Genomic DNA, 25,650 nt, shown 5'->3' with positions numbered 1-25,650 from the left:
TGGGGGGGGGTAGTGGTTTGAAACTAGTACGACCGTAGAGGGAGGTATACAAGGGGACCGTTAAAAAAACATCTACCCCATACCTCCTGCAGCAGCAAAGCATGGGGTCGAGCGGGAAGCGAAAATCTTGGGCACGATCGAAGATGCGGGATGACCGCCCACAAAGAGAGGTTGTGTGATGATGACGTCATGGAGTACCTGGTTTATCGAACTGTAAGAGGGCGCTAATCATTGGGACCGTTAAATAAACTAGACGTTAACACTTCTGTCCAATGTGAGCCTAAGAAAGGTCATTTTTATCTTGATCCTAATTGAATCACGTTTTAACAACCTTATAAACTGCTGTGGAATGTTCATTTGAATGCTTGTCTATAGAAGAGAATAGTAGCCAGGAACCTTGTGTTTTCCCTTCTCAATTGATGATAAGAAACCTTAGTGAGTTAATAATGAATAACCAATATTATTAACTACCCAAAAATCAATACCTATTGAACAATTTTACATGCTTACATTTCCACGACCAGACCCGACTTGATAGGGTGTTTTTTCAATTATTTTAAGAAAATTCTTTTGTTGGAAACTTTTTGGTTGCAAAACTTTCATGAAAAACAGAGCGTTCACTGTAACTGGGCTTTTTGCCAGGGGAAAACTATGAGTCTGCCTCAAAATCAATGGAGTCGAAAAAAACAAACAAAGGGATCAAACATTGTTGAATATTTCCAATGAATAAACAATGTTTTATTTACAAATTGCTTCAGTGGTTTACATTTTTTCTTATAAACAAACACACCTATGTTCAATACAAATTTTAGAAAGTTGCAAAGATAAAATTCCTGACAAGTAGCCTTGTGTGATTCATGTGGGTTTTCTCTGATTTGTCAATGAACGAGTCCAAATAAATTTGGTTAAACTGTCAATGTTAACATAACACCAAGAAGTTGTTGTTGAACGTCACAAGTATTCTCTATATTATAACTAATTATCAAAAAACTGTTAAGCTTTAATTCTCACTTGTATTTTTCTAGCACTTTTTTAAGCAGTTTAGTATCGTGTAATACAATTCCAACATCATTAGCATTGATGGCTGATGTTTCTTCTGATGGGTTCTTCAGGTGATGTGTGTGCAAGGTGAAAATCTCTTGTGAATAGTGTTCTGAGGAAATTGTCTGTTTTCATCCACTGGTTGAGAACCAACATCACTCAAAAGAGATTTACAAATGGTGCTACCCCAAACATCACCTGGTTATTACTCCAACCATGCAATGCTTCAAATCCTACTGATGAGTTCTTGTCCCTTGTTTACGAAACATTGCCTGCAGAGTGAGAAAATAAACAAAAAAATTGATTGAGAGGTCAATTTCCGATTAACAAAAAAATGAGTGAAAGGTTAATTTATGATCAACAAATAAATGGATACCCCCTTAAACTCTTGATTAATAGAAGTACTTTTAATTTGTATTTTTCTTGAGAATTGGTTATTGAGCTTGAAAACACAACCTTAGTAGGTTACCCTTTTCTATGTCCCCTTTTCATAATTTATTGTTTTCTAAAGTAGCCTTTGTGAATTGAATTTCAGCCCCTTTCTCCTGTAGTTTGACTCATTGAAAAATAATCCTACTGAACAAAGTAATCGTGTATTAAAGTTTACAACATTTTCACACTGTCCGAAGGTTTTAACAATTTTTATAACTTGAAACATCAATATTACCTTTGCTGGTCTTGAACTTTTAATGAATCTTGGCTCCTTGTCACTAGTTTCCCATGTAAAGTCCAGAGATGTCCTCACTGTCTGAACAGTATCTGTAAATTAGTGTAAATTGAAAAAAACAACTATTTCTTTAGTAATATAAATGCAAAACAGGGAAAGCATGTGGATATTGAAAGGAAAGTGACAAAAAGAGACTGAGTGATTATGGACAGGCGTCTGGAATTTTAATTTGTATTACTAAAGATTGACAATATTATACAATTTTAATATTATAGGACAAGTTAGGTCAATGAGATTGTGGTTTAAACATTTTCAAATGTAAAGTAAAATTATTAAAAAAAATCACTCTATTCAAAGCCAGTTGACACTATAATGACTAATGCCAATTACTCAAAATAATTGTTAGCATAAAAACTTACTAGGTAACAATCAATGCAATGGAGAGCTGTTGACATGGTTGATGATAGTTTAAAATCATTGTTATGTGTGTGGCTGTGACTGTGTGTGAGCCCCACTCAGCTCAGCCTTGGTTTTTATTTTATAAATAAAGGAAAGTATAAAAAATAACAAAGCTTATCTAAGGTTACTTAACTTCTAAGTTAAATTAAAAAGTAATTAAAATAGTAGGTTAAAAATAACAAAGGAATTTGTCAATCAGTATTTTGTGCTTAATTTAATAGCTTTGTGAAACTTTGCCCAGTTCAGTAGGGGCTTCAAATTGATATGAGCGTGCAATTCAAATATCTACCTGCTCTTTTTCACGAAAACGATGCAGCACAAAATAAGCCTGCCATTTGTTTGCGCAGTGTGCATATGCATGGTGTGTGACTCACTAATTGGCAATCATCATCATGACCATCCTATTTTACTAATTAGGCAAAAGAAAAACAACTGTTACATTTCTTCATATCGTAACTTACCCTAATATCAAAAGCACATTGTCCTGTTTCCATAAGGCAATTATGAGCAAACTGTCAGTTCTGAAAGCTGTCAAAAAGAGCTTAATTTTCAAGTTTTAGCCGCCTTAACCGAGGAATTAAATGGCGGCCGCCGGATAAAGTTTTGTCTTTATGAATGTGACGTCATCGAGGGTGGGGGGGGGGGGGGGTAGTGGTTTGAAACTAGTACGACCGTAGAGGGAGGTATACAAGGGGACCGTTAAAAAAACATCTACCCCATACCTCCTGCAGCAGCAAAGCATGGGGTCGAGCGGGAAGCGAAAATCCTGGGCACGATCGAAGATGCGGGGTGACCGCCCACAAAGAGAGGTTGTGTGATGATGACGTCATGGAGTACCTGGTTTATCGAACTGTAAGAGGGCGCTAATCATTGGGACCGTTAAATAAACTAGACGTTAACACTTCTGTCCAATATGAGCCTAAGAAAGGTCATTTTTATCTTGATCCTAATTGAATCACGTTTTAACAACCTTATAAACTGCTGTGGAATGTTCATTTGAATGCTTGTCTATAGAAGAGAATAGTAGCCAGGAACCTTGTGTTTTCCCTTCTCAATTGATGATAAGAAACCTTAGTGAGTTAATAATGAATAACCAATATTATTAACTACCCAAAAATCAATACCTATTGAACAATTTTACATGCTTACATTTCCACGACCAGACCCGACTTGATAGGGTGTTTTTTCAATTATTTTAAGAAAATTCTTTTGTTGGAAACTTTTTGGTTGCAAAACTTTCATGAAAAACAGAGCGTTCACTGTAACTGGGCTTTTTGCCAGGGGAAAACTATGAGTCTGCCTCAAAATCAATGGAGTCGAAAAAAACAAACAAAGGGATCAAACATTGTTGAATATTTCCAATGAATAAACAATGTTTTATTTACAAATTGCTTCAGTGGTTTACATTTTTTCTTATAAACAAACACACCTATGTTCAATACAAATTTTAGAAAGTTGCAAAGATAAAATTCCTGACAAGTAGCCTTGTGTGATTCATGTGGGTTTTCTCTGATTTGTCAATGAACGAGTCCAAATAAATTTGGTTAAACTGTCAATGTTAACATAACACCAAGAAGTTGTTGTTGAACGTCACAAGTATTCTCTATATTATAACTAATTATCAAAAAACTGTTAAGCTTTAATTCTCACTTGTATTTTTCTAGCACTTTTTTAAGCAGTTTAGTATCGTGTAATACAATTCCAACATCATTAGCATTGATGGCTGATGTTTCTTCTGATGGGTTCTTCAGGTGATGTGTGTGCAAGGTGAAAATCTCTTGTGAATAGTGTTCTGAGGAAATTGTCTGTTTTCATCCACTGGTTGAGGTTCAACATCACTCAAAAGAGATTTACAAATGGTGCTACCCCAAACATCACCTGGTTATTACTCCAACCATGCAATGCTTCAAATCCTACTGATGAGTTCTTGTCCCTTGTTTACGAAACATTGCCTGCAGAGTGAGAAAATAAACAAAAAAATTGATTGAGAGGTCAATTTCCGATTAACAAAAAAATGAGTGAAAGGTTAATTTATGATCAACAAATAAATGGATACCCCCTTAAACTCTTGATTAATAGAAGTACTTTTAATTTGTATTTTTCTTGAGAATTGGTTATTGAGCTTGAAAACACAACCTTAGTAGGTTACCCTTTTCTATGTCCCCTTTTCATAATTTATTGTTTTCTAAAGTAGCCTTTGTGAATTGAATTTCAGCCCCTTTCTCCTGTAGTTTGACTCATTGAAAAATAATCCTACTGAACAAAGTAATCGTGTATTAAAGTTTACAACATTTTCACACTGTCCGAAGGTTTTAACAATTTTTATAACTTGAAACATCAATATTACCTTTGCTGGTCTTGAACTTTTAATGAATCTTGGCTCCTTGTCACTAGTTTCCCATGTAAAGTCCAGAGATGTCCTCACTGTCTGAACAGTATCTGTAAATTAGTGTAAATTGAAAAAAACAACTATTTCTTTAGTAATATAAATGCAAAACAGGGAAAGCATGTGGATATTGAAAGGAAAGTGACAAAAAGAGACTGAGTGATTATGGACAGGCGTCTGGAATTTTAATTTGTATTACTAAAGATTGACAATATTATACAATTTTAATATTATAGGACAAGTTAGGTCAATGAGATTGTGGTTTAAACATTTTCAAATGTAAAGTAAAATTATTAAAAAAAATCACTCTATTCAAAGCCAGTTGACACTATAATGACTAATGCCAATTACTCAAAATAATTGTTAGCATAAAAACTTACTAGGTAACAATCAATGCAATGGAGAGCTGTTGACATGGTTGATGATAGTTTAAAATCATTGTTATGTGTGTGGCTGTGACTGTGTGTGAGCCCCACTCAGCTCAGGTTGGGCCTTGGTTTTTATTTTATAAATAAAGGAAAGTATAAAAAATAACAAAGCTTATCTAAGGTTACTTAACTTCTAAGTTAAATTAAAAAGTAATTAAAATAGTAGGTTAAAAATAACAAAGGAATTTGTCAATCAGTATTTTGTGCTTAATTTAATAGCTTTGTGAAACTTTGCCCAGTTCAGTAGGGGCTTCAAATTGATATGAGCGTGCAATTCAAATATCTACCTGCTCTTTTTCACGAAAACGATGCAGCACAAAATAAGCCTGCCATTTGTTTGCGCAGTGTGCATATGCATGGTGTGTGACTCACTAATTGGCAATCATCATCATGACCATCCTATTTTACTAATTAGGCAAAAGAAAAACAACTGTTACATTTCTTCATATCGTAACTTACCCTAATATCAAAAGCACATTGTCCTGTTTCCATAAGGCAATTATGAGCAAACTGTCAGTTCTGAAAGCTGTCAAAAAGAGCTTAATTTTCAAGTTTTAGCCGCCTTAACCGAGGAATTAAATGGCGGCCGCCGGATAAAGTTTTGTCTTTATGAATGTGACGTCATCGAGGGTGGGGGGGGGGGGTAGTGGTTTGAAACTAGTACGACCGTAGAGGGAGGTATACAAGGGGACCGTTAAAAAAACATCTACCCCATACCTCCTGCAGCAGCAAAGCATGGGGTCGAGCGGGAAGCGAAAATCTTGGGCACGATCGAAGATGCGGGGTGACCGCCCACAAAGAGAGGTTGTGTGATGATGACGTCATGGAGTACCTGGTTTATCGAACTGTAAGAGGGCGCTAATCATTGGGACCGTTAAATAAACTAGACGTTATACACTTCTGTCCAATGTGAGCCTAAGAAAGGTCATTTTTATCTTGATCCTAATTGAATCACGTTTTAACAACCTTATAAACTGCTGTGGAATGTTCATTTGAATGCTTGTCTATAGAAGAGAATAGTAGCCAGGAACCTTGTGTTTTCCCTTCTCAATTGATGATAAGAAACCTTAGTGAGTTAATAATGAATAACCAATATTATTAACTACCCAAAAATCAATACCTATTGAACAATTTTACATGCTTACATTTCCACGACCAGACCCGACTTGATAGGGTGTTTTTTCAATTATTTTAAGAAAATTCTTTTGTTGGAAACTTTTTGGTGGCAAAACTTTCATGAAAAACAGAGCGTTCACTGTAACTGGGCTTTTTGCCAGGGGAAAATTATGAGTCTGCCTCAAAATCAATGGAGTCGAAAAAAACAAACAAAGGGATCAAACATTGTTGAATATTTCCAATGAATAAACAATGTTTTATTTACAAATTGCTTCAGTGGTTTACATTTTTTCTTATAAACAAACACACCAATGTTCAATACAAATTTTAGAAAGTTGCAAAGATAAAATTCCTGACAAGTAGCCTTGTGTGATTCATGTGGGTTTTCTCTGATTTGTCAATGAACGAGTCCAAATAAATTTGGTTAAACTGTCAATGTTAACATAACACCAAGAAGTTGTTGTTGAACGTCACAAGTATTCTCTATATTATAACTAATTGTCAAAAAACTGTTAAGCTTTAATTCTCACTTGTATTTTTCTAGCACTTTTTTAAGCAGTTTAGTATCGTGTAATACAATTCCAACATCATTAGCATTGATGGCTGATGTTTCTTCTGATGGGTTCTTCAGGTGATGTGTGTGCAAGGTGAAAATCTCTTGTGAATAGTGTTCTGAGGAAATTGTCTGTTTTCATCCACTGGTTGAGAACCAACATCACTCAAAAGAGATTTACAAATGGTGCTACCCCAAACATCACCTGGTTATTACTCCAACCATGCAATGCTTCAAATCCTACTGATGAGTTCTTGTCCCTTGTTTACGAAACATTGCCTGCAGAGTGAGAAAATAAACAAAAAAATTGATTGAGAGGTTAATTTCCGATTAACAAAAAAATGAGTGAAAGGTTAATTTATGATCAACAAATAAATGGATACCCCCTTAAACTCTTGATTAATAGAAGTACTTTTAATTTGTATTTTTCTTGAGAATTGGTTATTGAGCTTGAAAACACAACCTTAGTAGGTTACCCTTTTCTATGTCCCCTTTTCATAATTTATTGTTTTCTAAAGTAGCCTTTGTGAATTGAATTTCAGCCCCTTTCTCCTGTAGTTTGACTCATTGAAAAATAATCCTACTGAACAAAGTAATCGTGTATTAAAGTTTACAACATTTTCACACTGTCCGAAGGTTTTAACAATTTTTATAACTTGAAACATCAATATTACCTTTGCTGGTCTTGAACTTTTAATGAATCTTGGCTCCTTGTCACTAGTTTCCCATGTAAAGTCCAGAGATGTCCTCACTGTCTGAACAGTATCTGTAAATTAGTGTAAATTGAAAAAAACAACTATTTCTTTAGTAATATAAATGCAAAACAGGGAAAGCATGTGGATATTGAAAGGAAAGTGACAAAAAGAGACTGAGTGATTATGGACAGGCGTCTGGAATTTTAATTTGTATTACTAAAGATTGACAATATTATACAATTTTAATATTATAGGACAAGTTAGGTCAATGAGATTGTGGTTTAAACATTTTCAAATGTAAAGTAAAATTATAAAAAAAAATCACTCTATTCAAAGCCAGTTGACACTATAATGACTGATGCCAATTACTCAAAATAATTGTTCGCATAAAAACTTACTAGGTAACAATCAATGCAATGGGGAGCTGTTGACATGGTTGATGATAGTTTAAAATCATTGTTATGTGTGTGGCTGTGACTGTGTGTGAGCCCCACTCAGCTCAGCTTGGGCCTTGGTTTTTATTTTATAAATAAAGGAAAGTATAAAAAATAACAAAGCTTATCTAAGGTTACTTAACTTCTAAGTTAAATTAAAAAGTAATTAAAATAGTAGGTTAAAAATAACAAAGGAATTTGTCAATCAGTATTTTGTGCTTAATTTAATAGCTTTGTGAAACTTTGCCCAGTTCAGTAGGGGCTTCAAATTGATATGAGCGTACAATTCAAATATCTACCTGCCCTTTTTAACGAAAAAGATGCAGCACAAAATAAGCCTGCCATTTGTTTGCGCAGTGTGCATATGCATGGTGTGACTGTGTGACTCACTAATTGGCAATTATCATGACCATCCTATTTTACTAATTAGGCAAAAGAAAAACAACTGTTACATTTCTTCATATCGTAACTTACCCTAATATCAAAAGCACATTGTCCTGTTTCCATAAGGCAATTATGAGCAAACTGTCAGTTCTGAAAGCTGTCAAAAAGAGCTTAATTTTCAAGTTTTAGCCGCCTTAACCGAGGAATTAAATGGCGGCCGCCGGATGAAGTTTTGTCTTTATGAATGTGACGTCATCGAGGGTGGGGGGGGGGGGGTAGTGGTTTGAAACTAGTACGACCGTAGAGGGAGGTATACAAGGGGACCGTTAAAAAAACATCTACCCCATACCTCCTGCAGCAGCAAAGCATGGGGTCGAGCGGGAAGCGAAAATCTTGGGCACGATCGAAGATGCGGGGTGACCGCCCACAAAGAGAGGTTGTGTGATGATGACGTCATGGAGTACCTGGTTTATCGAACTGTAAGAGGGCGCTAATCATTGGGACCGTTAATAAACTAGACGTTATACACTTCTGTCCAATATGAGCCTAAGAAAGGTCATTTTTATCTTGATCCTAATTGAATCACGTTTTAACAACCTTATAAACTGCTGTGGAATGTTCATTTGAATGCTTGTCTATAGAAGAGAATAGTAGCCAGGAACCTTGTGTTTTCCCTTCTCAATTGATGATAAGAAACCTTAGTGAGTTAATAATGAATAACCAATATTATTAACTACCCAAAAATCAATACCTATTGAACAATTTTACATGCTTACATTTCCACGACCAGACCCGACTTGATAGGGTGTTTTTTCAATTATTTTAAGAAAATTCTTTTGTTGGAAACTTTTTGGTGGCAAAACTTTCATGAAAAACAGAGCGTTCATTGTAACTGGGCTTTTTGCCAGGGGAAAATTATGAGTCTGCCTCAAAATCAATGGAGTCGAAAAAAACAAACAAAGGGATCAAACATTGTTGAATATTTCCAATGAATAAACAATGTTTTATTTACAAATTGCTTCAGTGGTTTACATTTTTTCTTATAAACAAACACACCAATGTTCAATACAAATTTTAGAAAGTTGCAAAGATAAAATTCCTGACAAGTAGCCTTGTGTGAGTCATGTGGGTTTTCTCTGATTTGTCAATGAACGAGTCCAAATAAATTTGGTTAAACTGTCAATGTTAACATAACACCAAGAAGTTGTTGTTGAACGTCACAAGTATTCTCTATATTATAACTAATTGTCAAAAAACTGTTAAGCTTTAATTCTCACTTGTATTTTTCTAGCACTTTTTTAAGCAGTTTAGTATCGTGTAATACAATTCCAACATCATTAGCATTGATGGCTGATGTTTCTTCTGATGGGTTCTTCAGGTGATGTGTGTGCAAGGTGAAAATCTCTTGTGAATAGTGTTCTGAGGAAATTGTCTGTTTTCATCCACTGGTTGAGGTTCAACATCACTCAAAAGAGATTTACAAATGGTGCTACCCCAAACATCACCTGGTTATTACTCCAACCATGCAATGCTTCAAATCCTACTGATGAGTTCTTGTCCCTTGTTTACGAAACATTGCCTGCAGAGTGAGAAAATAAACAAAAAAATTGATTGAGAGGTCAATTTCCGATTAACAAAAAAATGAGTGAAAGGTTAATTTATGATCAACAAATAAATGGATACCCCCTTAAACTCTTGATTAATAGAAGTACTTTTAATTTGTATTTTTCTTGAGAATTGGTTATTGAGCTTGAAAACACAACCTTAGTAGGTTACCCTTTTCTATGTCCCCTTTTCATAATTTATTGTTTTCTAAAGTAGCCTTTGTGAATTGAATTTCAGCCCCTTTCTCCTGTAGTTTGACTCATTGAAAAATAATCCTACTGAACAAAGTAATCGTGTATTAAAGTTTACAACATTTTCACACTGTCCGAAGGTTTTAACAATTTTTATAACTTGAAACATCAATATTACCTTTGCTGGTCTTGAACTTTTAATGAATATTGGCTCCTTGTCACTAGTTTCCCATGTAAAGTCCAGAGATGTCCTCACTGTCTGAACAGTATCTGTAAATTAGTGTAAATTGAAAAAAACAACTATTTCTTTAGTAATATAAATGCAAAACAGGGAAAGCATGTGGATATTGAAAGGAAAGTGACAAAAAGAGACTGAGTGATTATGGACAGGCGTCTGGAATTTTAATTTGTATTACTAAAGATTGACAATATTATACAATTTTAATATTATAGGACAAGTTAGGTCAATGAGATTGTGGTTTAAACATTTTCAAATGTAAAGTAAAATTATTAAAAAAAATCACTCTATTCAAAGCCAGTTGACACTATAATGACTAATGCCAATTACTCAAAATAATTGTTAGCATAAAAACTTACTAGGTAACAATCAATGCAATGGAGAGCTGTTGACATGGTTGATGATAGTTTAAAATCATTGTTATGTGTGTGGCTGTGACTGTGTGTGAGCCCCACTCAGCTCAGCCTTGGTTTTTATTTTATAAATAAAGGAAAGTATAAAAAATAACAAAGCTTATCTAAGGTTACTTAACTTCTAAGTTAAATTAAAAAGTAATTAAAATAGTAGGTTAAAAATAACAAAGGAATTTGTCAATCAGTATTTTGTGCTTAATTTAATAGCTTTGTGAAACTTTGCCCAGTTCAGTAGGGGCTTCAAATTGATATGAGCGTGCAATTCAAATATCTACCTGCTCTTTTTCACGAAAACGATGCAGCACAAAATAAGCCTGCCATTTGTTTGCGCAGTGTGCATATGCATGGTGTGTGACTCACTAATTGGCAATCATCATCATGACCATCCTATTTTACTAATTAGGCAAAAGAAAAACAACTGTTACATTTCTTCATATCGTAACTTACCCTAATATCAAAAGCACATTGTCCTGTTTCCATAAGGCAATTATGAGCAAACTGTCAGTTCTGAAAGCTGTCAAAAAGAGCTTAATTTTCAAGTTTTAGCCGCCTTAACCGAGGAATTAAATGGCGGCCGCCGGATAAAGTTTTGTCTTTATGAATGTGACGTCATCGAGGGGGGGGGGGGGGTAGTGGTTTGAAACTAGTACGACCGTAGAGGGAGGTATACAAGGGGACCGTTAAAAAAACATCTACCCCATACCTCCTGCAGCAGCAAAGCATGGGGTCGAGCGGGAAGCGAAAATCCTGGGCACGATCGAAGATGCGGGGTGACCGCCCACAAAGAGAGGTTGTGTGATGATGACGTCATGGAGTACCTGGTTTATCGAACTGTAAGAGGGCGCTAATCATTGGGACCGTTAAATAAACTAGACGTTAACACTTCTGTCCAATATGAGCCTAAGAAAGGTCATTTTTATCTTGATCCTAATTGAATCACGTTTTAACAACCTTATAAACTGCTGTGGAATGTTCATTTGAATGCTTGTCTATAGAAGAGAATAGTAGCCAGGAACCTTGTGTTTTCCCTTCTCAATTGATGATAAGAAACCTTAGTGAGTTAATAATGAATAACCAATATTATTAACTACCCAAAAATCAATACCTATTGAACAATTTTACATGCTTACATTTCCACGACCAGACCCGACTTGATAGGGTGTTTTTTCAATTATTTTAAGAAAATTCTTTTGTTGGAAACTTTTTGGTTGCAAAACTTTCATGAAAAACAGAGCGTTCACTGTAACTGGGCTTTTTGCCAGGGGAAAACTATGAGTCTGCCTCAAAATCAATGGAGTCGAAAAAAACAAACAAAGGGATCAAACATTGTTGAATATTTCCAATGAATAAACAATGTTTTATTTACAAATTGCTTCAGTGGTTTACATTTTTTCTTATAAACAAACACACCTATGTTCAATACAAATTTTAGAAAGTTGCAAAGATAAAATTCCTGACAAGTAGCCTTGTGTGATTCATGTGGGTTTTCTCTGATTTGTCAATGAACGAGTCCAAATAAATTTGGTTAAACTGTCAATGTTAACATAACACCAAGAAGTTGTTGTTGAACGTCACAAGTATTCTCTATATTATAACTAATTATCAAAAAACTGTTAAGCTTTAATTCTCACTTGTATTTTTCTAGCACTTTTTTAAGCAGTTTAGTATCGTGTAATACAATTCCAACATCATTAGCATTGATGGCTGATGTTTCTTCTGATGGGTTCTTCAGGTGATGTGTGTGCAAGGTGAAAATCTCTTGTGAATAGTGTTCTGAGGAAATTGTCTGTTTTCATCCACTGGTTGAGGTTCAACATCACTCAAAAGAGATTTACAAATGGTGCTACCCCAAACATCACCTGGTTATTACTCCAACCATGCAATGCTTCAAATCCTACTGATGAGTTCTTGTCCCTTGTTTACGAAACATTGCCTGCAGAGTGAGAAAATAAACAAAAAAATTGATTGAGAGGTCAATTTCCGATTAACAAAAAAATGAGTGAAAGGTTAATTTATGATCAACAAATAAATGGATACCCCCTTAAACTCTTGATTAATAGAAGTACTTTTAATTTGTATTTTTCTTGAGAATTGGTTATTGAGCTTGAAAACACAACCTTAGTAGGTTACCCTTTTCTATGTCCCCTTTTCATAATTTATTGTTTTCTAAAGTAGCCTTTGTGAATTGAATTTCAGCCCCTTTCTCCTGTAGTTTGACTCATTGAAAAATAATCCTACTGAACAAAGTAATCGTGTATTAAAGTTTACAACATTTTCACACTGTCCGAAGGTTTTAACAATTTTTATAACTTGAAACATCAATATTACCTTTGCTGGTCTTGAACTTTTAATGAATCTTGGCTCCTTGTCACTAGTTTCCCATGTAAAGTCCAGAGATGTCCTCACTGTCTGAACAGTATCTGTAAATTAGTGTAAATTGAAAAAAACAACTATTTCTTCAGTAATATAAATGCAAAACAGGGAAAGCATGTGGATATTGAAAGGAAAGTGACAAAAAGAGACTGAGTGATTATGGACAGGCGTCTGGAATTTTAATTTGTATTACTAAAGATTGACAATATTATACAATTTTAATATTATAGGACAAGTTAGGTCAATGAGATTGTGGTTTAAACATTTTCAAATGTAAAGTAAAATTATTAAAAAAAATCACTCTATTCAAAGCCAGTTGACACTATAATGACTAATGCCAATTACTCAAAATAATTGTTAGCATAAAAACTTACTAGGTAACAATCAATGCAATGGAGAGCTGTTGACATGGTTGATGATAGTTTAAAATCATTGTTATGTGTGTGGCTGTGACTGTGTGTGAGCCCCACTCAGCTCAGGTTGGGCCTTGGTTTTTATTTTATAAATAAAGGAAAGTATAAAAAATAACAAAGCTTATCTAAGGTTACTTAACTTCTAAGTTAAATTAAAAAGTAATTAAAATAGTAGGTTAAAAATAACAAAGGAATTTGTCAATCAGTATTTTGTGCTTAATTTAATAGCTTTGTGAAACTTTGCCCAGTTCAGTAGGGGCTTCAAATTGATATGAGCGTGCAATTCAAATATCTACCTGCTCTTTTTCACGAAAACGATGCAGCACAAAATAAGCCTGCCATTTGTTTGCGCAGTGTGCATATGCATGGTGTGTGACTCACTAATTGGCAATCATCATCATGACCATCCTATTTTACTAATTAGGCAAAAGAAAAACAACTGTTACATTTCTTCATATCGTAACTTACCCTAATATCAAAAGCACATTGTCCTGTTTCCATAAGGCAATTATGAGCAAACTGTCAGTTCTGAAAGCTGTCAAAAAGAGCTTAATTTTCAAGTTTTAGCCGCCTTAACCGAGGAATTAAATGGCGGCCGCCGGATAAAGTTTTGTCTTTATGAATGTGACGTCATCGAGGGTGGGGGGGGGGGGGGTAGTGGTTTGAAACTAGTACGACCGTAGAGGGAGGTATACAAGGGGACCGTTAAAAAAACATCTACCCCATACCTCCTGCAGCAGCAAAGCATGGGGTCGAGCGGGAAGCGAAAATCTTGGGCACGATCGAAGATGCGGGGTGACCGCCCACAAAGAGAGGTTGTGTGATGATGACGTCATGGAGTACCTGGTTTATCGAACTGTAAGAGGGCGCTAATCATTGGGACCGTTAAATAAACTAGACGTTATACACTTCTGTCCAATGTGAGCCTAAGAAAGGTCATTTTTATCTTGATCCTAATTGAATCACGTTTTAACAACCTTATAAACTGCTGTGGAATGTTCATTTGAATGCTTGTCTATAGAAGAGAATAGTAGCCAGGAACCTTGTGTTTTCCCTTCTCAATTGATGATAAGAAACCTTAGTGAGTTAATAATGAATAACCAATATTATTAACTACCCAAAAATCAATACCTATTGAACAATTTTACATGCTTACATTTCCACGACCAGACCCGACTTGATAGGGTGTTTTTTCAATTATTTTAAGAAAATTCTTTTGTTGGAAACTTTTTGGTGGCAAAACTTTCATGAAAAACAGAGCGTTCACTGTAACTGGGCTTTTTGCCAGGGGAAAATTATGAGTCTGCCTCAAAATCAATGGAGTCGAAAAAAACAAACAAAGGGATCAAACATTGTTGAATATTTCCAATGAATAAACAATGTTTTATTTACAAATTGCTTCAGTGGTTTACATTTTTTCTTATAAACAAACACACCAATGTTCAATACAAATTTTAGAAAGTTGCAAAGATAAAATTCCTGACAAGTAGCCTTGTGTGATTCATGTGGGTTTTCTCTGATTTGTCAATGAACGAGTCCAAATAAATTTGGTTAAACTGTCAATGTTAACATAACACCAAGAAGTTGTTGTTGAACGTCACAAGTATTCTCTATATTATAACTAATTGTCAAAAAACTGTTAAGCTTTAATTCTCACTTGTATTTTTCTAGCACTTTTTTAAGCAGTTTAGTATCGTGTAATACAATTCCAACATCATTAGCATTGATGGCTGATGTTTCTTCTGATGGGTTCTTCAGGTGATGTGTGTGCAAGGTGAAAATCTCTTGTGAATAGTGTTCTGAGGAAATTGTCTGTTTTCATCCACTGGTTGAGAACCAACATCACTCAAAAGAGATTTACAAATGGTGCTACCCCAAACATCACCTGGTTATTACTCCAACCATGCAATGCTTCAAATCCTACTGATGAGTTCTTGTCCCTTGTTTACGAAACATTGCCTGCAGAGTGAGAAAATAAACAAAAAAATTGATTGAGAGGTTAATTTCCGATTAACAAAAAAATGAGTGAAAGGTTAATTTATGATCAACAAATAAATGGATACCCCCTTAAACTCTTGATTAATAGAAGTACTTTTAATTTGTATTTTTCTTGAGAATTGGTTATTGAGCTTGAAAACACAACCTTAGTAGGTTACCCTTTTCTATGTCCCCTTTTCATAATTTATTGTTTTCTAAAGTAGCCTTTGTGAATTGAATTTCAGCCCCTTTCTCCTGTAGTTTGACTCATTGAAAAATAATCCTACTGAACAAAGTAATCGTGTATTAAAGTTTACAACATTTTCACACTGTCCGAAGGTTTTAACAATTTTTATAACTTGAAACATCAATATTACCTTTGCTGGTCTTGAACTTTTAATGAATCTTGGCTCCTTGTCACTAGTTTCCCATGTAAAGTCCAGAGATGTCCTCACTGTCTGAACAGTATCTGTAAATTAGTGTAAATTGAAAAAAACAACTATTTCTTTAGTAATATAAATGCAAAACAGGGAAAGCATGTGGATATTGAAAGGAAAGTGACAAAAAGAGACTGAGTGATTATGGACAGGCGTCTGGAATTTTAATTTGTATTACTAAAGATTGACAATATTATACAATTTTAATATTATAGGACAAGTTAGGTCAATGAGATTGTGGTTTAAACATTTTCAAATGTAAAGTAAAATTATAAAAAAAAATCACTCTATTCAAAGCCAGTTGACACTATAATGACTGATGCCAATTACTCAAAATAATTGTTCGCATAAAAACTTACTAGGTAACAATCAATGCAATGGGGAGCTGTTGACATGGTTGATGATAGTTTAAAATCATTGTTATGTGTGTGGCTGTGACTGTGTGTGAGCCCCACTCAGCTCAGCTTGGGCCTTGGTTTTTATTTTATAAATAAAGGAAAGTATAAAAAATAACAAAGCTTATCTAAGGTTACTTAACTTCTAAGTTAAATTAAAAAGTAATTAAAATAGTAGGTTAAAAATAACAAAGGAATTTGTCAATCAGTATTTTGTGCTTAATTTAATAGCTTTGTGAAACTTTGCCCAGTTCAGTAGGGGCTTCAAATTGATATGAGCGTACAATTCAAATATCTACCTGCCCTTTTTAACGAAAAAGATGCAGCACAAAATAAGCCTGCCATTTGTTTGCGCAGTGTGCATATGCATGGTGTGACTGTGTGACTCACTAATTGGCAATTATCATGACCATCCTATTTTACTAATTAGGCAAAAGAAAAACAACTGTTACATTTCTTCATATCGTAACTTACCCTAATATCAAAAGCACATTGTCCTGTTTCCATAAGGCAATTATGAGCAAACTGTCAGTTCTGAAAGCTGTCAAAAAGAGCTTAATTTTCAAGTTTTAGCCGCCTTAACCGAGGAATTAAATGGCGGCCGCCGGATGAAGTTTTGTCTTTATGAATGTGACGTCATCGAGGGTGGGGGGGGGGGGTAGTGGTTTGAAACTAGTACGACCGTAGAGGGAGGTATACAAGGGGACCGTTAAAAAAACATCTACCCCATACCTCCTGCAGCAGCAAAGCATGGGGTCGAGCGGGAAGCGAAAATCTTGGGCACGATCGAAGATGCGGGGTGACCGCCCACAAAGAGAGGTTGTGTGATGATGACGTCATGGAGTACCTGGTTTATCGAACTGTAAGAGGGCGCTAATCATTGGGACCGTTAATAAACTAGACGTTATACACTTCTGTCCAATATGAGCCTAAGAAAGGTCATTTTTATCTTGATCCTAATTGAATCACGTTTTAACAACCTTATAAACTGCTGTGGAATGTTCATTTGAATGCTTGTCTATAGAAGAGAATAGTAGCCAGGAACCTTGTGTTTTCCCTTCTCAATTGATGATAAGAAACCTTAGTGAGTTAATAATGAATAACCAATATTATTAACTACCCAAAAATCAATACCTATTGAACAATTTTACATGCTTACATTTCCACGACCAGACCCGACTTGATAGGGTGTTTTTTCAATTATTTTAAGAAAATTCTTTTGTTGGAAACTTTTTGGTGGCAAAACTTTCATGAAAAACAGAGCGTTCATTGTAACTGGGCTTTTTGCCAGGGGAAAATTATGAGTCTGCCTCAAAATCAATGGAGTCGAAAAAAACAAACAAAGGGATCAAACATTGTTGAATATTTCCAATGAATAAACAATGTTTTATTTACAAATTGCTTCAGTGGTTTACATTTTTTCTTATAAACAAACACACCAATGTTCAATACAAATTTTAGAAAGTTGCAAAGATAAAATTCCTGACAAGTAGCCTTGTGTGAGTCATGTGGGTTTTCTCTGATTTGTCAATGAACGAGTCCAAATAAATTTGGTTAAACTGTCAATGTTAACATAACACCAAGAAGTTGTTGTTGAACGTCACAAGTATTCTCTATATTATAACTAATTGTCAAAAAACTGTTAAGCTTTAATTCTCACTTGTATTTTTCTAGCACTTTTTTAAGCAGTTTAGTATCGTGTAATACAATTCCAACATCATTAGCATTGATGGCTGATGTTTCTTCTGATGGGTTCTTCAGGTGATGTGTGTGCAAGGTGAAAATCTCTTGTGAATAGTGTTCTGAGGAAATTGTCTGTTTTCATCCACTGGTTGAGAACCAACATCACTCAAAAGAGATTTACAAATGGTGCTACCCCAAACATCACCTGGTTATTACTCCAACCATGCAATGCTTCAAATCCTACTGATGAGTTCTTGTCCCTTGTTTACGAAACATTGCCTGCAGAGTGAGAAAATAAACAAAAAAATTGATTGAGAGGTTAATTTCCGATTAACAAAAAAATGAGTGAAAGGTTAATTTATGATCAACAAATAAATGGATACCCCTTAAACTCTTGATTAATAGAAGTACTTTTAATTTGTATTTTTCTTGAGAATTGGTTATTGAGCTTGAAAACACAACCTTAGTAGGTTACCCTTTTCTATGTCCCCTTTTCATAATTTATTGTTTTCTAAAGTAGCCTTTGTAAAATTGAATTTCAGCCCCTTTCTCCTGTAGTTTGACTCATTGAAAAATAATCCTACTGAACAAAGTAATCGTGTATTAAAGTTTACAACATTTTCACACTGTCCGAAGGTTTTAACAATTTTTATAACTTGAAACATCAATATTACCTTTGCTGGTCTTGAACTTTTAATGAATCTTGGCTCCTTGTCACTAGTTTCCCATGTAAAGTCCAGAGATGTCCTCACTGTCTGAACAGTATCTGTAAATTAGTGTAAATTGAAAAAAAAACTATTTCTTTAGTAATATAAATGCAAAACAGGGAAAGCATGTGGATATTGAAAGGAAAGTGACAAAAAGAGACTGAGTGATTATGGACAGGCGTCTGGAATTTTAATTTGTATTACTAAAGATTGACAATATTATACAATTTTAATATTATAGGACAAGTTAGGTCAATGAGATTGTGGTTTAAACATTTTCAAATGTAAAGTAAAATTATAAAAAAAAATCACTCTATTCAAAGCCAGTTGACACTATAATGACTAATGCCAATTACTCAAAATAATTGTTAGCATAAAAACTTACTAGGTAACAATCAATGCAATGGAGAGCTGTTGACATGGTTGATGATAGTTTAAAATCATTGTTATGTGTGTGGCTGTGACTGTGTGTGAGCCCCACTCAGCTCAGGTTGGGCCTTGGTTTTTATTTTATAAATAAAGGAAAGTATAAAAAATAACAAAGCTTATCTAAGGTTACTTAACTTCTAAGTTAAATTAAAAAGTAATTAAAATAGTAGGTTAAAAATAACAAAGGAATTTGTCAATCAGTATTTTGTGCTTAATTTAATAGCTTTGTGAAACTTTGCCCAGTTCAGTAGGGGCTTCAAATTGATATGAGCGTGCAATTCAAATATCTACCTGCTCTTTTTCACGAAAAAGATGCAGCACAAAATAAGCCTGCCATTTGTTTGCGCAGTGTGCATATGCATGGTGTGTGACTCACTAATTGGCAATCATCATCATGACCATCCTATTTTACTAATTAGGCAAAAGAAAAACAACTGTTACATTTTTTCATATCGTAACTTACCCTAATATCAAAAGCACATTGTCCTGTTTCCATAAGGCAATTATGAGCAAACTGTCAGTTCTGAAAGCTGTCAAAAAGAGCTTAATTTTCAAGTTTTAGCTGCCTTAACCGAGGAATTAAATGGCGGCCGCCGGATAAAGTTTTGTCTTTATGAATGTGACGTCATCGAGGGTGGGGGGGGGGGTAGTGGTTTGAAACTAGTACGACCGTAGAGGGAGGTATACAAGGGGACCGTTAAAAAAACATCTACCCCATACCTCCTGCAGCAGCAAAGCATGGGGTCGAGCGGGAAGCGAAAATCTTGGGCACGATCGAAGATGCGGGGTGACCGCCCACAAAGAGAGGTTGTGTGATGATGACGTCATGGAGTACCTGGTTTATCGAACTGTAAGAGGGCGCTAATCATTGGGACCGTTAAATAAACTAGACGTTAACACTTCTGTCCAATGTGAGCCTAAGAAAGGTCATTTTTATCTTGATCCTAATTGAATCACGTTTTAACAACCTTATAAACTGCTGTGGAATGTTCATTTGAATGCTTGTCTATAGAAGAGAATAGTAGCCAGGAACCTTGTGTTTTCCCTTCTCAATTGATGATAAGAAACCTTAGTGAGTTAATAATGAATAACCAATATTATTAACTACCCAAAAATCAATACCTATTGAACAATTTTACATGCTTACATTTCCACGACCAGACCCGACTTGATAGGGTGTTTTTTCAATTATTTTAAGAAAATTCTTTTGTTGGAAACTTTTTGGTGGCAAAACTTTCATGAAAAACAGAGCGTTCACTGTAACTGGGCTTTTTGCCAGGGGAAAACTATGAGTCTGCCTCAAAATCAATGGAGTCGAAAAAAACAAACAAAGGGATCAAACATTGTTGAATATTTCCAATGAATAAACAATGTTTTATTTACAAATTGCTTCAGTGGTTTACATTTTTTCTTATAAACAAACACACCTATGTTCAATACAAATTTTAGAAAGTTGCAAAGATAAAATTCCTGACAAGTAGCCTTGTGTGATTCATGTGGGTTTTCTCTGATTTGTCAATGAACGAGTCCAAATAAATTTGGTTAAACTGTCAATGTTAACATAACACCAAGAAGTTGTTGTTGAACGTCACAAGTATTCTCTATATTATAACTAATTATCAAAAAACTGTTAAGCTTTAATTCTCACTTGTATTTTTCTAGCACTTTTTTAAGCAGTTTAGTATCGTGTAATACAATTCCAACATCATTAGCATTGATGGCTGATGTTTCTTCTGATGGGTTCTTCAGGTGATGTGTGTGCAAGGTGAAAATCTCTTGTGAATAGTGTTCTGAGGAAATTGTCTGTTTTCATCCACTGGTTGAGAACCAACATCACTCAAAAGAGATTTACAAATGGTGCTACCCCAAACATCACCTGGTTATTACTCCAACCATGCAATGCTTCAAATCCTACTGATGAGTTCTTGTCCCTTGTTTACGAAACATTGCCTGCAGAGTGAGAAAATAAACAAAAAAATTGATTGAGAGGTTAATTTCCGATTAACAAAAAAATGAGTGAAAGGTTAATTTATGATCAACAAATAAATGGATACCCCCTTAAACTCTTGATTAATAGAAGTACTTTTAATTTGTATTTTTCTTGAGAATTGGTTATTGAGCTTGAAAACACAACCTTAGTAGGTTACCCTTTTCTATGTCCCCTTTTCATAATTTATTGTTTTCTAAAGTAGCCTTTGTGAATTGAATTTCAGCCCCTTTCTCCTGTAGTTTGACTCATTGAAAAATAATCCTACTGAACAAAGTAATCGTGTATTAAAGTTTACAACATTTTCACACTGTCCGAAGGTTTTAACAATTTTTATAACTTGAAACATCAATATTACCTTTGCTGGTCTTGAACTTTTAATGAATCTTGGCTCCTTGTCACTAGTTTCCCATGTAAAGTCCAGAGATGTCCTCACTGTCTGAACAGTATCTGTAAATTAGTGTAAATTGAAAAAAACAACTATTTCTTTAGTAATATAAATGCAAAACAGGGAAAGCATGTGGATATTGAAAGGAAAGTGACAAAAAGAGACTGAGTGATTATGGACAGGCGTCTGGAATTTTAATTTGTATTACTAAAGATTGACAATATTATACAATTTTAATATTATAGGACAAGTTAGGTCAATGAGATTGTGGTTTAAACATTTTCAAATGTAAAGTAAAATTATAAAAAAAAATCACTCTATTCAAAGCCAGTTGACACTATAATGACTAATGCCAATTACTCAAAATAATTGTTAGCATAAAAACTTACTAGGTGACAATCAATGCAATGGAGAGCTGTTGACATGGTTGATGATAGTTTAAAATCATTATTATGTGTGTGGCTGTGACTGTGTGTGAGCCCCACTCAGCTCAGGTTGGGCCTTGGTTTTTATTTTATAAATAAAGGAAAGTATAAAAAATAACAAAGCTTATCTAAGGTTACTTAACTTCTAAGTTAAATTAAAAAGTAATTAAAATAGTAGGTTAAAAATAACAAAGGAATTTGTCAATCAGTATTTTGTGCTTAATTTAATAGCTTTGTGAAACTTTGCCCAGTTCAGTAGGGGCTTCAAATTGATATGAGCGTGCAATTCAAATATCTACCTGCTCTTTTTCACGAAAACGATGCAGCACAAAATAAGCCTGCCATTTGTTTGCGCAGTGTGCATATGCATGGTGTGTGACTCACTAATTGGCAATCATCATCATGACCATCCTATTTTACTAATTAGGCAAAAGAAAAACAACTGTTACATTTCTTCATATCGTAACTTACCCTAATATCAAAAGCACATTGTCCTGTTTCCATAAGGCAATTATGAGCAAACTGTCAGTTCTGAAAGCTGTCAAAAAGAGCTTAATTTTCAAGTTTTAGCCGCCTTAACCGAGGAATTAAATGGCGGCCGCCGGATAAAGTTTTGTCTTTATGAATGTGACGTCATCGAGGGTGGGGGGGGGGGTAGTGGTTTGAAACTAGTACGACCGTAGAGGGAGGTATACAAGGGGACCGTTAAAAAAACATCTACCCCATAGACCTTTTCGCAAATATCGGGGCGCGCGCGTAAAGCTTGGAATTAGGTGCATTGTGGTCTAGCTGGTAGCAAAATTTGATTCATATCTATCCCACAATGCACCTCATTCAACAGTCTGCGCTTGCGCATTGGTATTTGCGATAAGGTCTATACCTCCTGCAGCAGCAAAGCATGGGGTCGAGCGGGAAGCGAAAATCTTGGGCACGATCGAAGATGCGGGGTGACCGCCCACAAAGAGAGGTTGTGTGATGATGACGTCATGGAGTACCTGGTTTATCGAACTGTAAGAGGGCGCTAATCATTGGGACCGTTAAATAAACTAGACGTTAACACTTCTGTCCAATATGAGCCTAAGAAAGGTCATTTTTATCTTGATCCTAATTGAATCACGTTTTAACAACCTTATAAACTGCTGTGGAATGTTCATTTGAATGCTTGTCTATAGAAGAGAATAGTAGCCAGGAACCTTGTGTTTTCCCTTCTCAATTGATGATAAGAAACCTTAGTGAGTTAATAATGAATAACCAATATTATTAACTACCCAAAAATCAATACCTATTGAACAATTTTACATGCTTACATTTCCACGACCAGACCCGACTTGATAGGGTGTTTTTTCAATTATTTTAAGAAAATTCTTTTGTTGGAAACTTTTTGGTGGCAAAACTTTCATGAAAAACAGAGCGTTCACTGTAACTGGGCTTTTTGCCAGGGGAAAACTATGAGTCTGCCTCAAAATCAATGGAGTCGAAAAAAACAAACAAAGGGATCAAACATTGTTGAATATTTCCAATGAATAAACAATGTTTTATTTACAAATTGCTTCAGTGGTTTACATTTTTTCTTATAAACAAACACACCTATGTTCAATACAAATTTTAGAAAGTTGCAAAGATAAAATTCCTGACAAGTAGCCTTGTGTGATTCATGTGGGTTTTCTCTGATTTGTCAATGAACGAGTCCAAATAAATTTGGTTAAACTGTCAATGTTAACATAACACCAAGAAGTTGTTGTTGAACGTCACAAGTATTCTCTATATTATAACTAATTATCAAAAAACTGTTAAGCTTTAATTCTCACTTGTATTTTTCTAGCACTTTTTTAAGCAGTTTAGTATCGTGTAATACAATTCCAACATCATTAGCATTGATGGCTGATGTTTCTTCTGATGGGTTCTTCAGGTGATGTGTGTGCAAGGTGAAAATCTCTTGTGAATAGTGTTCTGAGGAAATTGTCTGTTTTCATCCACTGGTTGAGGTTCAACATCACTCAAAAGAGATTTACAAATGGTGCTACCCCAAACATCACCTGGTTATTACTCCAACCATGCAATGCTTCAAATCCTACTGATGAGTTCTTGTCCCTTGTTTACGAAACATTGCCTGCAGAGTGAGAAAATAAACAAAAAAATTGATTGAGAGGTCAATTTCCGATTAACAAAAAAATGAGTGAAAGGTTAATTTATGATCAACAAATAAATGGATACCCCCTTAAACTCTTGATTAATAGAAGTACTTTTAATTTGTATTTTTCTTGAGAATTGGTTATTGAGCTTGAAAACACAACCTTAGTAGGTTACCCTTTTCTATGTCCCCTTTTCATAATTTATTGTTTTCTAAAGTAGCCTTTGTGAATTGAATTTCAGCCCCTTTCTCCTGTAGTTTGACTCATTGAAAAATAATCCTACTGAACAAAGTAATCGTGTATTAAAGTTTACAACATTTTCACACTGTCCGAAGGTTTTAACAATTTTTATAACTTGAAACATCAATATTACCTTTGCTGGTCTTGAACTTTTAATGAATCTTGGCTCCTTGTCACTAGTTTCCCATGTAAAGTCCAGAGATGTCCTCACTGTCTGAACAGTATCTGTAAATTAGTGTAAATTGAAAAAAACAACTATTTCTTTAGTAATATAAATGCAAAACAGGGAAAGCATGTGGATATTGAAAGGAAAGTGACAAAAAGAGACTGAGTGATTATGGACAGGCGTCTGGAATTTTAATTTGTATTACTAAAGATTGACAATATTATACAATTTTAATATTATAGGACAAGTTAGGTCAATGAGATTGTGGTTTAAACATTTTCAAATGTAAAGTAAAATTATTAAAAAAAATCACTCTATTCAAAGCCAGTTGACACTATAATGACTAATGCCAATTACTCAAAATAATTGTTAGCATAAAAACTTACTAGGTAACAATCAATGCAATGGAGAGCTGTTGACATGGTTGATGATAGTTTAAAATCATTGTTATGTGTGTGGCTGTGACTGTGTGTGAGCCCCACTCAGCTCAGCCTTGGTTTTTATTTTATAAATAAAGGAAAGTATAAAAAATAACAAAGCTTATCTAAGGTTACTTAACTTCTAAGTTAAATTAAAAAGTAATTAAAATAGTAGGTTAAAAATAACAAAGGAATTTGTCAATCAGTATTTTGTGCTTAATTTAATAGCTTTGTGAAACTTTGCCCAGTTCAGTAGGGGCTTCAAATTGATATGAGCGTGCAATTCAAATATCTACCTGCTCTTTTTCACGAAAACGATGCAGCACAAAATAAGCCTGCCATTTGTTTGCGCAGTGTGCATATGCATGGTGTGTGACTCACTAATTGGCAATCATCATCATGACCATCCTATTTTACTAATTAGGCAAAAGAAAAACAACTGTTACATTTCTTCATATCGTAACTTACCCTAATATCAAAAGCACATTGTCCTGTTTCCATAAGGCAATTATGAGCAAACTGTCAGTTCTGAAAGCTGTCAAAAAGAGCTTAATTTTCAAGTTTTAGCCGCCTTAACCGAGGAATTAAATGGCGGCCGCCGGATAAAGTTTTGTCTTTATGAATGTGACGTCATCGAGGGTGGGGGGGGGGTAGTGGTTTGAAACTAGTACGACCGTAGAGGGAGGTATACAAGGGGACCGTTAAAAAAACATCTACCCCATACCTCCTGCAGCAGCAAAGCATGGGGTCGAGCGGGAAGCGAAAATCCTGGGCACGATCGAAGATGCGGGGTGACCGCCCACAAAGAGAGGTTGTGTGATGATGACGTCATGGAGTACCTGGTTTATCGAACTGTAAGAGGGCGCTAA

General features: G+C 34.9%; 7 long non-coding RNA genes across 7 annotated transcripts; all 7 read right to left on the bottom strand.

The window, feature by feature from the left end:
* Window positions 1-864: 864 nt before the first annotated feature.
* Window positions 865-2,798, bottom strand: LOC139936316 (uncharacterized). Its single transcript, XR_011785938.1, has 3 exons — window positions 2,629-2,798; window positions 1,709-1,800; window positions 865-1,313 (listed from the first exon to the last, which is right to left on the bottom strand). It is a non-coding gene; the product is annotated as an uncharacterized lncRNA (long non-coding RNA).
* An 872-nt stretch (window positions 2,799-3,670) lies between these two features.
* Window positions 3,671-5,611, bottom strand: LOC139936086 (uncharacterized). The gene is made up of 3 exons (XR_011785899.1): window positions 5,441-5,611; window positions 4,515-4,606; window positions 3,671-4,119 (listed from the first exon to the last, which is right to left on the bottom strand). It is a non-coding gene; the product is annotated as an uncharacterized lncRNA (long non-coding RNA).
* Window positions 5,612-6,480: 869 nt separating this feature from the next.
* Window positions 6,481-8,392, bottom strand: LOC139936084 (uncharacterized). Its single transcript, XR_011785898.1, has 3 exons — window positions 8,254-8,392; window positions 7,325-7,416; window positions 6,481-6,929 (listed from the first exon to the last, which is right to left on the bottom strand). It is a non-coding gene; the product is annotated as an uncharacterized lncRNA (long non-coding RNA).
* Window positions 8,393-12,094: 3,702 nt separating this feature from the next.
* Window positions 12,095-16,818, bottom strand: LOC139936107 (uncharacterized). Its single transcript, XR_011785901.1, has 5 exons — window positions 16,680-16,818; window positions 15,751-15,842; window positions 13,865-15,355; window positions 12,939-13,030; window positions 12,095-12,543 (listed from the first exon to the last, which is right to left on the bottom strand). It is a non-coding gene; the product is annotated as an uncharacterized lncRNA (long non-coding RNA).
* An 806-nt stretch (window positions 16,819-17,624) lies between these two features.
* Window positions 17,625-19,625, bottom strand: LOC139936282 (uncharacterized). The gene is made up of 3 exons (XR_011785930.1): window positions 19,488-19,625; window positions 18,563-18,654; window positions 17,625-18,167 (listed from the first exon to the last, which is right to left on the bottom strand). It is a non-coding gene; the product is annotated as an uncharacterized lncRNA (long non-coding RNA).
* Window positions 19,626-20,525: 900 nt separating this feature from the next.
* On the bottom strand, window positions 20,526-22,465 carry LOC139936288 (uncharacterized). Its single transcript, XR_011785933.1, has 3 exons — window positions 22,296-22,465; window positions 21,370-21,461; window positions 20,526-20,974 (listed from the first exon to the last, which is right to left on the bottom strand). It is a non-coding gene; the product is annotated as an uncharacterized lncRNA (long non-coding RNA).
* Window positions 22,466-23,485: 1,020 nt separating this feature from the next.
* Window positions 23,486-25,443, bottom strand: LOC139936285 (uncharacterized). Its single transcript, XR_011785931.1, has 3 exons — window positions 25,250-25,443; window positions 24,330-24,421; window positions 23,486-23,934 (listed from the first exon to the last, which is right to left on the bottom strand). It is a non-coding gene; the product is annotated as an uncharacterized lncRNA (long non-coding RNA).
* Window positions 25,444-25,650: the final 207 nt, after the last annotated feature.

Source organism: Asterias amurensis, chromosome 4 (assembly GCF_032118995.1).
Source record: "Asterias amurensis chromosome 4, ASM3211899v1".
In the NCBI taxonomy this organism is placed as follows: Eukaryota; Metazoa; Echinodermata; class Asteroidea; order Forcipulatida; family Asteriidae; genus Asterias; species Asterias amurensis.
The sequence above is the reverse complement of the archived record's forward strand: the minus strand, read 5'-3'. Positions and strand labels throughout refer to the sequence as shown.